Raw genomic sequence first — 16,889 nt, forward strand, 5'->3', positions numbered from 1 at the left:
TGGTATGTAATATAGAGAAAAACATAGAGAAGAAAAATCAATGGATGCTGTAAACATGAAACAAAATTAAGAGAAGGATAGATGGATGAATCAGCAAAGGCTTTGATGACTTCAAAAAGATTGAATATGGAGACATGGGGAATGAGGAGAAGAAATTTTGGGTAGTAACCAGGATGATAGTAGATACAGGAAACTGTGGCAAGTTTGGTAATAAAACTATAGGCATGTTGTGAACCAACTTTTTTCAAAATCTTTCAGTAGATCAACCTTCCCACACAAAATGTTATGCAGAACCCTAATGTAAAAGATTCAAAGTATTAATAATAATTAGTTAGAATAAAGTTAAACGTTCAAATTTAGCAAAATTACTCCTACAATGTTCTGTTCTAAAGACATCTAGACATTTGAACCCCACAGTCATAGACAGCAGTTGCAGTCTCAGCATCCATTGCACTTGAAACAAAACTTCATGGAATTCCTAATGAACTTTCATCATTAGGTTTCCAGAGAATTCCCTTGAAAAACCACTCAGGTAGAGAATTTGAAGTACAGACTGATGGGTTTGTCTTTAACTCAATTAAATATAGGAGTCTTTGAAAATTTCTAGTGTGGGAATGATATAGGATAGCATTGCTCTAGAAAGGTTAATCTTATAAAATGAGCAGGATGAACTAGAAGAAATAAAGTTAGAGACAAGGAGAATTCTTCATTAGCAGTCTATAGAAATCGTACAAAAGAGGTTGAACCAGAGCCCAAAATTAGGGTGGAGTAAGATGAGGTATTCATTAACATTCTAGTTTAAATTGGAGCATTATTTTCTAGTAAGAACTCTATTTTAATTTCATTCTCAATAGTACTGTAACTATTATTACTTCTACATTTAATACATATAATTTTGTTGGTTTTATTCAAACTTCAGTACTCTGGAAATTAACTGTTACATAAGAAATGGAACCTTTTGTAATTACTGTAAAAGGTTAACATTTAGAATTATATTTGGTTGAGAATGCTGATCTGAAAATGATTCTGTTTTTCTTTTTTTTTTTCTTTAGGGTTTTACTTCTTTAGATTTTGGTTTATTTTGTTTGTTTGTTTTTTCCATTCAAATTATAATTTGCAAATTGGCATTAAATTTCTATAAAAAGAAATTTTAATTTTAAATATTACACATGATTATATTTTTAAATATGGGTAACTCATAGAACAGCATAGAAAAAATGCAAATAGCCATTATATCACCACCTTGATAGAACCACTGCTAATATTTTGGAATAGCTTTTTACTTTTTCCTATGAAATCACGAATGTGTTTATACATGTGTATGTATGACTAATATATTTTACTTTTACATAGCCTACATTTTTACTTATTATATCAAAGCTATTTGGCGTGTAATTAAAAACTTCATGGCAATAACCTTAATGGCTACCTAACATATCATACTGTTTGTCTTTTTCTAAAACATGGAACATTAGAACACACACTTTTTGGTGGCTACCCAAATGGTCATTTCTGACCCCTTCTCCCTTGCCTGCCTCTCATTATAAACAGTGAACAAACCATTCACTCAATTTTCCAGAACTTGTAGGGTGGCCAAGGGATCAACCTTTTGTCATAAGGGTAACTACTAGGAAAATTACTTTAAAGGAATTTGTTTTTCTTAAAAAAAAGAATAGATGGGGTTTATAGTTTTCAGTAAACAGATCACTATCTTAGTTAAATTTATTCCTAAGCATTTTATTTTATTTTATTTTTTTGTTCTTCTGTCACCCAGGCTGGAGTCCAGTGGACCATTCATAGCTCACTGTAGCCTTAAACTCCTGGGCTCAAGCAATCCTTCCACCTTGGCCTCCCAAAGTGCTAGAATTATAGGTATGAGCCACCATACCCAGTCTATTTTTGATGCTATACTAAATGAGATTGTTTTCTTAATTTTTTTTCAGATAATGCCTTGTTAGTGATTTTGTATCCTGCAATTATACTGAACTTGTCTATTAATTTTGAGTTTTTTCTGTGGCCCCTTTAGGGTTTTTTTATATATAAAAATTATAGTTCTTTAGCTTTTGACCCATACTCTTAGATCACTCTTTCAAGCATGAAATATGTTAGATGTAAATCATATGCCACTCTTTAAATGTATGAAAATTTTAATAACTTGGTTTACGTTGGTTCAGACCCTTCAATTTCAATTTTTATTTTTGTTACATGAACTTAATATAAAACAAGATTGTATTTTTCCTTAAAAATCTCCCCTCAAGAATAGACTTTTTATCTGACACTGGAACAAGAGTTTGGAGAGAAGCGTTTATACTAGATTCATTGCAAGGCTGTAAAAATTTTCAGAGGCAAATATTCTGAAGACACAAATAGCTATGTCTAAAGGTTTTACAACACTTTATTTATCAATCATCACTAAGAAAGGTGATATTCCATATAAGTGAAAATTCCAGAATAGTGGATGCTTACCACTGTAGATGACTTATTTCTCTATTTCAATCATTTTGTAGGAAATCTAAAATGCATTCCACATTGCCTTATTGTTTCAAAAAACAGTGTTAACATTTGCTCAATACTCTTTTTCAAAATTCATATATTTTTTGGTTCTTACACGGCCACTTCTATTTCCAAAGCACCTGATTTCTTCAGATCTCTCATTTGCAACCACTAGTCAGCCTTCATGAAACGTCAACACAAAAACAAAGAAGAAAGGTTGTTATAATTGCATATAAACTAAAAGCCAAAAGTAATGATGGCTAGTCCCAGTGGCTCATACCTATAATCCAAGTGACTTGGGAGGCTGAGGTGGGAGGATCGTTTAAGCCCAAGTGTTGAAAGCTACAGTGAGCTATGACCACACCACGGCACTCCAGCCTGGAAAACAGAGAGAGACCCTGTCTCTTAGAAAATAAAAAATAAGATGGTCTTAAAGACCACTTTGTGACAGCCAAGTAGCAAGCAGAGGTATTTTATTGGTGTCCTTCATATTGACTCCAAATGGTTAAAGTTATTGAATAAATGATTTCTGACTAGGTGGGATATTACTGTGGCAGTTGTAATTTAAATACTTAAATTTGATTCTAGATTATTTATGTTAAAACACATGATAGCGAGGACATAGGGAAAGTATCCTACTAAATTAAATAAATTAACCATTGTTTTGAGAGCATGGTTGCATGGAAAGACATTTGCTCAGTGTTGGATATTTTATTATACTGGAAATTTATTTTCTTTTTTTCTTTTTTAAAATTCTTTTTTAATTTTTTTTATTTCAGCATATTATCGGGGTACAAATGTTTACGTTACGTATATTGTCCTTGCCCCACCCAAGTCAGAGCTTTAAGTGTGTCCATACCCCAGACAGTGTGCACCACACCCATTAGGTGTGTATATACCCATCCCGTCCTCCCCTGTCCCATCTGCCAGACACCGAATGAATGTTATTACTATATATGCACTTAAGTGTTGATCAGTTAAAACTAATTTGATGGTGAGTACATGTGGTGCTTGTTTTTCCATTCTTGGGATACTTCACTTAGTAGAATGGGTTCCAGCTGGAAGTTTATTTTCTGACCAGACATCCCTGTGCTCCCATTGTATCCTAAACTACTCATGTCATGATTCTTGGCTTGTTTTCTTACAAATATTTTGCTTAATATCTTTTTGTCCCTCTAGACTAAAAAAAAAAAACCCTAAGGGACATTCCTGTTTTATAGACACAAAGTAGGTACCCAATATACACTTATTTTCTGCTTGCAGTTGAAAAGTAAATTTAAGGTCAGTTTAAAACTAGGCAGATGAAGGAACCTAAAAGACAATGAGCAATAACTCATCCTCTCTAGTTCTATTCTTCGAGGGAATCTGCTAGATTTCTCTCTCTCTCCCTGTCTCCCTCTCTCTCACACACACACAGTTAAAACACGACTTCTGCTAAACCTTATGTTCTATCTTTACATTTCTATTCTAACTTTCCAGTCTCCTTCCCAACACTTCAGGATAGTGGTTCTCTGCTCCAGATAAGTCAACTCTTTGTTGTCCTCACACTCACGACGGAAGCTATCTTCTGTACCACCTTCTTTCAAACCTTCTGGAGTCAGTCCCTGGTCTGACCATCCAACTATCAAGTCTTGGAGCAGAGAGAAAAGGACACAGAATGTATTCATTTTGATTTTGAAACTAAAGCTTTATTAAAAGTGACAAAGAGGCAGAGGGAATCCCAATAAGAGCTCCCTTTCATCATTTCCCAGTGGGTTTCTGGTACAAAGCTAGGCCTTTTGTATGTATCATTTATTCTCCTGATAAGAAGTTACTTTTAGGCTCATTTTAAGGGCAGAAAACTGAGGTCCAGAGAGGTTAAGTAGTGCAGTTGTCCCTCGGTATCCATGGGTGATTGGTTCCAGGATCCCCCACAGATACCTAAATCCACAGAAGCTCAAGTCCGTTATATAAAATGGCATAGTATTTGCATAAAACCTATGCACATCCTCCTTTATACTTTAAATCATCTTTAGATCACTTAACTACCTAACACAATACCTACATATCACTTCATTCATTTGGATTCAATGTAGTACTCAGTGCATGGTAAATTTAAGTTTTACCGTTTGGTACTTTGTGAAATTTTTTCCCATAGATTTTTGATCCATGATTGTTTAAATTCATAATACAGAACCTGTGGATACAGAGGGTGGACTGTTTGTCCAAAGGCACAAAAGAGAACATTATAGATCCAGAATCAAATTCAGGTTTGCTCCATCTATGGTGCTGTGTCTTAGAGCAAACAGCATCCTCATGTTTCCTGATCTCATCTTTCACTGCAAGGAAGTTACCATTTTCACAAGCAACCCGGCATTTTCATGAGAGCTCCCCCTGACAAACTCTGCCCTCACTAGTTGCCAAAGCCCTTTTTCTTCCAGGTTCTGTAAGCCTAGAAGCATTTACCTAGTAAGTCACAAATAGCTACAAATGGGAACCAGATTGATACACAGCAGCATTTTAGTAATGAACTTGGGAAAACACACAAATTTTCAGGAACGTGGTGGAATTTCAGGCACTACGACAAGACTCTTGGAAGGTATTTTGGGGCAAGGATATTTACTGGAGACCCATCAAAGACAGAAAGCTGCTTTTTGAAATTTGTATAATCCAATCTTTTCTAGTCACAGAATGACAATTACAGCCAATGTTTTTGGTAGTAGAAGGATTGCTTTATTTAGCAGGAAACAGGGATATGGATGATAATGGTTGATGTCTCTGTGTTTAATGTACAGATTGAACAGAAGAGATGAGCCATCAGAAGCATAAGGCAGATAGGAGGACATGACAATTGCATGAAATGTCAGAAGAAAAATAAATGCACTAGATTTTCTTGTCACAAAGTAACATTTCCATGACAAGAGACAGAGGGATTTCATGAGTATAAATGACAAAGAAATTTCCTTCAATTTACCACATTTCTTTAGCTCAGTGCTGCCTGATAGAATCCCTGTAATAATGGATTTTTTAAAATATTTCAGCTGTCTAATAAAGTACCCACTAGCTACATATCACTACTGAGTACTTGAAATTTGGCAAGGTCCACTAAGGAACTAATTCTTTTAAATTTTGGTTAATTTAAATTTAAATAGCCCTATGTGGGTAGTGGCTACTATATTGGACAGCTGAGCAGGCAAAATAGAAATTCAAACAATTTCTCCACATTTCCTGCCAAATTTAATATGTTTTGGTAAAGTTTTAATTTTTTCTAAGTATTATCAAGGATTTGAGGTTATAATGCTAGCAGTACAACTTAGCTTATACCTGTGAAAAGTGTAAAATAAGTGATGGGGATCAGCTATCACAAATGTTGTTAAAATAAAAATAATTCCACAATTATGCATTAATAATGTCTGCCCAAAGACACAGAATGAAACTTGTTTATATAAAATAGCATACAATATGAATCAGTTAAAGCAAAATTGACGGTTCCCTTTGTGCCATGGAAGAATGTGCTATCTGGAAAAGCATCAGCTAAGGACAGGAACCTCCTTCCTTAGTGGTTGCACATTGTGAGGTAAAGAGAATGAGTAAAAAGAAAGGTGAGAATGTAATTCAGGCTTTTCAAACTCAAATGTGTGCAGGACCTGGACAAATAATGTTAATATGTGACTTGCAAATCCGTGGTAAGCATGGAGCAGAAAGTGCCCCCCACCTCGTGTACTGTACTGCTCTGGTTACACCAGGGGCCCCCTTCAGTCAGTCTCCCCTCACCGCTGCGCTGCTCCAACCCACCTGGGGCAGCCACCTGGCCTCTGGCAAGAATGTTTGAATAACACTGTACTAAATGAGTATTCTAAAGTCTCCTTCGGTTCTGTCACCCTTTGATGCTAACATTATATAGTCAGTATCTTCAGTGGGGGAAATAAAGGGTCTTGTTTGGATCAAAAAGCTAAGTCTTAGAGTTTTGATGTATAAGAATAACTTTATAATTGCCACAGGTATTTATGGGGAGATTTTGAGAGTACTATGTGTAAAAAAAAAATTTCCTAAGTACTGTTCACCAGCTAAGAGTCTCTAAATTAGGAAGCTGACATGAGCATAACCTAATTGGTAGTATGTTCATCTTGTATATTTTGCATAATACCATCATATATACCAACAAGTCTAGGAACATAATCGGTGCTCAATAAATGTTTAATGAATGAATGGTACAGAGAGTCCTATAATGGACACAATCCAACCTATTTCTGTTTGCACAGTAAAAGTTATTACCCAACATCTTCATGCTGAAAAACTTTTAAATCTTTCAATTGGACAGTGTCTCACAGCATAGCATTCATTTCATTTTGTGCTTTTGTTCACTTTTAATGTCAGGAAAAACAACTTATGGCAATAATTGAAGTCAATAAGAATGTGCACCTGCCCATTATGAACCCTCAGAGTGGCCATGGAATGCTTCAGTTATCTGGGGCTTATCTCAATCTTAGCCCTAACTCCATCTCTTTCCCTGTCTTCTTATCCATTACCATTCTCAAAACTCAGCGATTTTCAACAATTAGCTTATGTGCTGAAACAGATTTCTTTGTATTTATTCTGCTTAAGGACTGTGAGCTTTGTGCATCTGTAGGTTCATAGTTTTCAACAAATATGGGAACTTTGTCCATTATTTCTGTCCTCTGCTCTCCCTCCTTTTATTCTGGGTCTCCAATTACTGGTAAACTAGACCACTTGATATTGTCCCTCAGATCATTGAAGGTTTGTTTATGGGTTTTTTTAGTCATTATTTCCTCTGGGCTTCATTTTGGATAGCTTCTATTGTTCTGTCTTTATATTTACTGATCTTTTCTTTTAAAATAAATTAATTACTGCTGTTGATTTAATCCAGTGAATTTCTCATTTCAGATATTTAATTTTCTTCTCTAGAAGTTCCATTTGTCTCTCTTTTATAAACCTTCTATTTATGTGCTCATAATGTTCATATTTTCTTTTATATCCTTGAGGATATGGAACATATTTATAATAGATATTTTAAAGTCTTTATCACCAATTTGATCATCTCTTTCATTTCTGAGATTGATTGTTTCTATTGAGTGATTTTTCTCTGAGTTACAAATTTTTAGCCTTTGTGAATTTTAGGTTTCTGAGTGCCAGATTTTGATGTATCCATTTAAAGATTGTTAGACTTTGGCCACATTTTAGAACTTTGATCTTTTGAGGCCTAACTCATTTTAGGGAAAGTCTAGAATAAAATTTACTGTGGGCTGCTTTAGCTCCATTTCTAATATGTGAACTCTACTGAATGTTATGTGTATTCAATAAGTTGTCCCTGCTCTGGCTGATAGGAATTCAAAAAACTCCCAGTTCTATGTGAATTCTGTGACTTGTTCATCTTATAGCTCCTATATAATTTTTATTTCCCTGGAGGATATTGCCAATTTGGACTTGTGGGGCTTCACAGGCCTCATGTACATTTGGTATTCAGTCAAAGAGTCATAGGGATCCCTACTCAGATTTTGGAGGTCTTTCTCTATATAGTTCCTTTATCTTAGGTACTTTGCTCTACAAATTCTGATTACTGCAGCCTCATCAAATAGGGATGTCTATCTCCCCAGTTCAATGAGATTGCCAGGCTCATTTTGGTTTCCCCATTCCTTTGCTGCAGCTCAGAAATTACCTCCAACAAGCTCAATCCATTCACTTCTCTTCTCAGAGACCAATACATGTACTACCTATGGTCCAGTTTCTGAAAATAAATATTTTCTATATTTTACCAAGTTTTCTAGGTGTTTATGGATGAAGGTTAATTCTAGACTCTGCTACTCCCTCATGGCCAAAAGCAGAAGCCTCCTGGTTTTCAAGCATGACTTCCTATTGTGCTTGGGATTTCATTTCAGTTGCTTTTAACACACAGGGTCCTCTCTTACCCCTGTGCTTATATGTAGACAAAATAAAAACATTCCTGAATATGTGATTGTTTTTTCTTAGGTTGTTGCTTTTCTCTATGCTCAAGAGAATCTAAAATACTTTTTGATCTAGATTTTTGACTGAATATAAGAAACCCCTCTTGAGATGAGGCTCTTGTACTTGAGATGGAGAATCAGGTGGAGATAAATGGGAAGACAGAACTAGATCCTGTCCATTCACAGCTCCAATTATCAGTGAAGGTACATGAAGTTTAAAATTCATTCTCAGGCTGCCATGAGAATGAATTTTAAACATCAGTGAAAATAAAAGTATGACATTATATAGATTTTTCTTATAATTAATCAATTATAAGATAATTAAGAGAGAAAATTGTCCCTTATTGGTTGACTTTTGCTTTCTCTTCTAGGTGTTATATGCTTCAGTACATCTCAGAATGATGTGACAGAAAGTTTTTCTATAAAAACTTCTTGAAACCTGGTTTTAAATGTAACTGTGAAATTAGGCAGTTACTACTCATTCCAAATCAGGAAGAGGATGTAACTGCACATCTATTTAGGTATAAATTATCATATTTTTTACCCTAGAAAATGAGAGATCTAGAACTATTACCAAAATTGATCTTAATATAATCATCATGATGAAGCATTAGTGAACATACAACTTAATAACCTTGTTCCATCTGAGTCAGAAAATTCACAGATTTTTATGGAATGCAAATGGTACAAAAATTATATTACATCAGTGTTTTATATTGTTATTCATATCTTCATAATATAATTTAACTAAAAATGATTTTTAGGTGAAGAATTAAGATATACTACACATCCTAGAGGGTGAAGAATATCCAAATGATTTTTGCTATTGACCTAAACCTTTATTCAAGGGCATTCATAGTTTAATAATAATATTTTGTAGTATAAATCTTGCAAGTACATAAAACCACATTTAAAAAAATTACTCAGGCCAGGCACAGTGACTCATGCCTGTAATCCTAGCACTTTGGGAGTCCAAGGTGAGAGGATTGCTTGAGGCCAGGAGTTCAAGACTAGCCTGGGCAACACAGCAAGACCTTGTCTCTACAAAAAAGGAAAAAAAAAAGTTAGCAGGGCTTGGTGGCTTTGGTGGCACATGCATGTAGGAGTTTGAGGCCAGCCTAGTCAATAGTGAAACCCCATCTCTACAAAAATTTTTTTTCTAAATTAGCCAGACGTGGTGGCCCATGCCTGTAGTCCCTACTCAGGAGGCTGAGGCAGGAGGATACTTAAGTCCATGAGCTGGAGGTTGCAGTGAGCTATGATGACACCACTGCACTCTAGCTCAGGCAACAGGGTGAGATCCTGTCTCAATAATAAAATAAATATGTAAAAAAATTAAAAATTTAAAAATACTCATCTATATCTTAAATTCATCCTAAATAAAATCACTAATTTATTCAGGTAAGCAGCAAAGACCTTTTGGAACTTATTTCAGAGTGAAATACCCCATGATTTTTAACTTCAAACATTCAGCAGCATAAACAGTGGTAAGTTAGCTTAGATAATTTGGAATATTGCCTGGAAAGAGTTAGGGTGTTATAAATTATTTTGCTTCAACATCAGATCTATGAATCAGAGAGCTATAAAGCACTAGGCACATAGGTACCACCACTTTCCTATCTTCTTTATAGTCAGTTGTAGGACTTCCTTGTAACAATATCCCTTTCAAAAATAGCTATTACAATGGATGATAGTACATTGATTCAGTCACATTTCTAGTCTTTTGTAGTACAGTTAAAAATTTTATTGTTTTCTTGACCAAGCTAAAATAAAACAGATGCAAGTAAATCAGACAAAGATGTGAATTTGGCATATGAGTAAACAGAGGGTAGAATTAATATTTCTTGCTTATTGTTTGGTTAAACAATATAAAACATTCTGTTATTGTGAACAAACGGTAATGTTTTAGTAGCAAAAACTGCTAAGTTTTGCCAATTTTGAAATTTGTAATAAATTAAGCCTTAGAAAAAGAAATGGTCAGAAACATGATACTAAATTCTGGGAAATCTACTAAAAAATAGAATAGTTCATTTATTGACTCACTCATTCAACAAATATCTATTGAATGTTGTGTGTGTGTGTGTGTGTGTGTGTGTGTGTGTACTTGTAAATAATGTGCTAAATGATATGAAGAAAGTAAATTATATTAGGGCAAAATGCAGTCATTGCCATCATAATGTTCACTGTGAGATGAAAGTGAGGCTCTATTGGTACATAACAAAGCAGAATTCATTTATTTTTAACTCAATAAATTTACATTAGTGCTTTATGAGTAAAAGAATAATTTCAAAATACACCAACATGATTAAATTTACAAAGTTAATGTATCTATAAGTTTGGATGCTGTATTAGTCAGAGTTCAGAAAAAGAACCGAAGGATAAACATACACATGTACAAGGAGATTTGCTGTGGAAATTGGCTGATGTAATTATGGAGGCTGTAAAATTCCATGATATGCCATCTGCAAGCTGGAGACACAGGAAAGCCAGTGGTGCAGCTCTGATGTCCAAGAGCAGAGAAGCTGGATGTCCCAGCTTGAGAAATGAGAGAATTCACCCTTCCTCGATTTTTTATTCTTTTGGAGCGAGCCCTCAACGGATTGGATGATACCTACCCACATTGGTGAGGGAGGCTACTCTTTATTCAATTTACTAATTCAGATGCTAATCTCTTCTGGAAACAGCCTCACAGACATACCCAGAAATAATGTTTTACCAGCTATCTGGGCCCACTCAAATTGACACATAAAATTATCTATCACTGATGTTTTTAAGGGAGATAAAATTAAGTTTTAGCTGAACAAAGATAAAATAGCCAATTGGTACCTAGGTCCATGGACAGCGATGGTCTTGCTTTGAAAAAAAACCTGGATGTAGTATGAGAGCATATTGAAACATGCTTGCTTTAGTTATCAAGAATCTAAGAGAGTTTAAATAGGAAGAAAAAAATCACTTTCATTCTAAGAAGGAATTTGTTTTTTCTGTTTTTAAAAATATATTCTGGACGAATTTTTCAATGTTGATGCTATATCCAAAATTTTACCAGAATATATCATTTCCTATTATGTCAATTGTGCTTTTATTCTTAACTAGACATTACTTTCTATGTAGTAAAATGGATAGTAAAACATCTGAACTGTAGATAATTTTCATCATCTTTTTCTTTTCAATAAATTTTAAACATAAAATTATAATAGATTTGCATACATGATAATGTTTAATAAAATGCCCCAATATAAATAAACCAATAAAGGAAAAACAGGATGTCAAAATTATTTATTCATAAGATAATTGATTAATATTTATAATACAGGAAGGAAATGATTTAAGAAATATGCCTTGATTTATTTTCAGTTTACTCTCTAAGCTTCTTCCTTCTTATCTTCCCAAACAATATATTATGACACCATGGAGAAAGAATATGATTCATCAACAATTCAGTAAGTTTTATTCTGGCTATCTGTGTAAAATTTTTGGAATTTTCAATTAAAATAGCTTAAATTCATCCCCTCTCCCACTGGCTTGATTTCCACAGTGTTTTACTTCCCTCTGTGTGTGTTCTCATCAGTTAGTTCCAATTTAATAGTAAGTATATGTGGTTTGTTTTTCCATTCTTTAGATACTTCACTTAGAAAAATGGTCTCCAGTTCCGTCCAAATTGTTACAAAAAGCCTTAAGCAATCCTTCTTTGTGGCTGCATAGTATTCCATAATATACACATACCACATTTTGTTAATCCGCTCATCTATTGATAGGCACTTGAGTTGATTCTACATCTTTGCAATTGTGAATTGTGTTGCAGTAAATATTAACATGCAGATGTCTTTTTGATAAAATGATTTCTTTTCTTTTGGGTAAATATCTGTCAGTGGGATTGCTGGATCAAATGGTAGGTCTGCTTTTGGTTCTTTGCAGAATCTCCATACTGTTTTCTATAGAGGTTGTACTAATTTGCAGTCTCACCAAGAGTGTATAAGCATTCGTTTTTCTCTGCATCCATGCCTCATATACAAATAAACTTTTGGACCACAAACCAATAAAACTTGGAGTCTGTATTTCTGAAATTAATTAATTGAAGAGGTGTAATCAAATGACTGTGGAAACCAAATTACTTAGAACACGTTAAAGCATGTCGTAGTTGTTGTAGTTAACTTCCCTTCTTTGATGAGTCTCTGCAATTTTAAATAATTCCAATGAGTCATTTATTCCAAAAGTTTGTTGAGTATGTGTCATTCGCATAACATATTGCTTACTTCTCACAAAGGTACTTTTCCCTTTACACTCTCTTTTATCATATCCCCAACACTTGCCTTAACCACCCTTTGTACTTCAAGATTTGGTTATCTAAATGGTATATATAAAGAATAAAATACCAAATGAAGAGGTACTCAAGAGTTAATGATTTTTCATTCTGATAGTGAAGTACACAGATGATAGTCATATTATTTTCTGAACTTAACTCTTTAAAATTTTGTTTTTAAATTCAAAAGAAATTGTCATTTTCTAAATATTATTTCTTCTGCTTCTGACATAAATTCCTTTGTGAATTTTGATCTCTTGATCATTTTTAGTACAATGTTCACTGGTTATACTTCTCCCTGAAATCTTCATTTTCCCAGCTAACTTCCTTAAGTACTACAGCTCCTTCTTTAAAGACCTCCCCCAGATCTTATTGCTTTTTAGAAGCTTTCCCAGGTTTTGTGGAAATAATTGTTGATGCTTGTCACTCACTTTTAGCATAAGAACCACTAATACTTAATTCCTGAAGTCCCATAATTACTAATTTCCAAGACCACCTCTTAAAAGTTGTGACCTAACCTGGTTTGGAGCAAATATTTTGTGTTTTTTTGTTGATAACAACAGAAGCTATATTAGTTTAAATTGGTTTGAACATAGAGCAATCCACATAGCTACACAAGCTTGGTTTATTGTTAAAAGATTTAAATCAGTAGTTCAAATTTGCAGGTCATAGTTTTATAAAAGGTCTTCAAATCATACAGCCAAATCATTCAGTACCCTTGATATATATGTTCTGTAAGAATATATGCCACTGTTATTCAAACATATGCAAGTGATGCTGTGAATATGAATTTTTATGTTATTGAATTTATGATACCTTTGTCATTAGGTATTTTCCTAGTCTGTGAATAATAAAAATAGAAAGCAGTTATATTTTCTGCTATATAACTAGCTATATAGTTATATTTGCTATATTTTTATATAATCCTATTTTTGAAAAAATAATCTCTCTATATGTCATGTGTCACTTAAGAAATGTGTTGTTAGGCAATTTTGTCATTGTGCAAACATCACAGTGCGTACTTATACAGACCTAGGTTATATAATTTTCTACACACCTAGGCTACATTGTATAGCCTATTTCTTTTAGGGTAAAAATCTGTACAGTATGTTACTGTACTGAATACTTCAGGCAATTGTAACATAAGCTAAGTATTTGTGTATCTAAACACATGTAAACATAGAAAAGATATAGTAAAATTATGGTATTTTAATCTTATGGGCCCACTGTCATATATGTGCTCTGTCATTGACCGAAACATTGTCCTGTTTCGGACACTCACACATTAACATGAATCTGGAAGGATGTAAATAAAAATTGAATAGTAATAATCCCCAGCGGATTGTAATAAAGAATGATCTTTATTGCCCATCTTATAGTCATTTTTTGTATTTTCCAAACTTTCATGATGGCCACATAGCGCTACCAAAGAATTATATAAATATGTGTATATATATATATATATACATATATATATATACACACACATATTTTTGTATGTGTGTATTATATATTTTTATTTGTGTTTGTGTGTGTATATATCCCCAAAATAATATTTCCAGGAAGCAAAAGTTCATACCATGTTTTGTCACTCAAGAAACCTTTTAAACCACTGGTTTAGTTGACAACACAGAAGAAGGGCTTAGTTTCCCTCGTGTATGCCAAGGAATTGAGCTTTGATATTTTTGTAAATTGTCAGTTACTATGAAACATAAGTCACTTCATTTGAAGCCCTCTAAAAGCTGTGTCACTACTGATAATTGGCTATTGAAAAGAATAGAATACATTAAGGCCCAATTTATAAATGTTTTTCAATAAAATAGTACATTGTAAAGCTATTCAATATGACTACCAAGGGCTCAGTCTGTGGTGGCCAAATGAGTATGTATACTTGCCACCAACTGTCAGAATTGGTCTTCAGATGTCAAAAATAGTTAACTCTACTGACAAGCACAGTTTCTCCCAAAACCAGAGATTAAATCCCCGCAAGAAATACCACTTCTCTTTTTGATGTTTTTTAGTTCCACAAACTGTGAATTTCACACTTCCAAATATGAATCTCATCATAACTCCAAACAAACAAAGAAAAAGCAAATAAATGAAGCTAATGTATCATTTTATGAGATCTTGCAACACTAATAGCACCTTTGCTTCCTGGGACTCTTGTTATAACAGCAGCCACAGCTATCTCACAGGGACCATGACTTGCTATGGCTATCATCCATGTCCGCTGCATTGCCTTCTCTAGGCTAAATGTGACCAGTCCCCAGCAACTTCCCTCTGGGGACGTTTTTCCTGACTTGACCCCTATTTTGAAACATGTTCCTCTGTTGTAGCGGTTGTGTGCTATTGAAGGAGAATATATCCCTTCCTTGTTTCACTGTAGAAATAACAAACATAACCCTCATCCAACTGGTAGAAACAAAAAGTGTTTCATTAGTTATATAAAATGCATGCTTCTGCTCAGGAATTTGAAATGTTCTTATAGAAGATATTTCTTATAAGAAAAGGTTTTCTGTTAACATAATTCCTTTGCTAGGACATGAAGACTCTTAGAATTCATAAAACCATTCGATTAAAATTATAATGAATGTTTCTGGTAAAAAGTATTATATCTTAAAATCATTTTACATTTATGAGAAAATAGAAATAAAATGGAGTGTTGATCAGAAAAATTTAATCAAAAAGTTATTCAAATATGTTAAATATATTAAAAATTAAAACTATTTCAAAGAGTTCTATTTTATTTTATATTACTTATCTAAGGAGATTACAAAGACTATTATTTGTATTTTATAATTCACTGGTTCCATTAAACAAATATTTTTTTGAGAATCTACTATGACAAGGAGGTGGGATGGGGCAAGAACAAAACAAAGTATATTTTTCCCCATTTGAAGTTGATAGTAGACAGTATATTTTCTTTTTCTTTCTTTTTTTTTTGAGACAGAGTCTCACTCTGTTGCCTGGGCTAGAGTGCCGTGGCATCAGCCTAGCTCACAGCAACCTCAAACTCCTGGGCTCAAGCAATCCTCCTGCCTCAGCCTCCCAAGTAGCTGGGACTACAGGCATGCACTACCATGCCCGGCTAATTTTTTCCGTATATATTTTTAGTTGTTTGGCTAATTTCTTTCTATCTTTAGTAGAGACGGGCTCTCACTCTTACTCAGGCTGGTCTCGAACTCCTGTGCTCAAATGATCCTCCCGCCTTGGCCTCCCAGAGTGCTAGGATTAAAGGCATGAGCCACCACGCCTGGCCAATATATTTTCTTGACTCTAAGATTCTTTTGTTTTCCTATTTTAATATATCTCAAATTAGGATTAGTCTTTTAATGTATGCATTAGAAAAAAATGATGTTAATCATTTGCACATCTTACATTTGACTCTATCCTTCCACTCTCCCCAATGGTCTGGAAGCCAATCAGAAAGGCAGTATCACATAATGCCATGGGGATGTTCCAAATCTCATTAGGGGCAAAAGAATGCATGCGCAAGGTCTTGAGAGAAACTTACTCAACATGAGATTATTTCTCTGGCTGCCATATTCTAAATGAATAAATGTTTATGCCCCTAAAGAACCTGACATGTGTCTTTATAACTCCAGGCAAGAGGATTATGGAAAAAGGCATTGTTAATTTGACTAGGAAATCAGGAAAGCTTTAAAGATGCTGTAGCTGACAGATTATTTTTATTCATGCCTTGTTTCAATTACATCATTTCCTTGTTCAAAAATATCAAATATTTCCTCACTCTAAGGCTCTAACATTTGACTACAGTCTCAGTTTCAACTGGACTGCTGTCTACTCATCTTGTACTCTGGGGTCTACAATCTAGAGCTGTGTTGTCCAATGCTATTGGGCTCTTGAAATGTGTCTACCATATTTGAGGAGTGAATTTTTAATTGTATTTAATTTTAAATAACTAAATTTAAATATAAAAATAGAAACAGAATATGATTTTCCATATTGGAATAGTAACTTTTTTATATATTGGGTTGAATAAAATACTTTATTAAAATTCATTTCACCTGTTTCTCTTTAATGTAGTGACTAGAAATTTTTAAATGATATATATGGCTTACATTATATTTCTATTGGACAGCACTAGTCTAGGAACAATAGAAAAGCTTGCTTTTCTTGATATTCTATGTTGC

The sequence above is a fragment of the Lemur catta genome, chromosome 1 (genome assembly GCF_020740605.2).
Source record: "Lemur catta isolate mLemCat1 chromosome 1, mLemCat1.pri, whole genome shotgun sequence".
NCBI lineage: Eukaryota > Metazoa > Chordata > Mammalia > Primates > Lemuridae > Lemur > Lemur catta.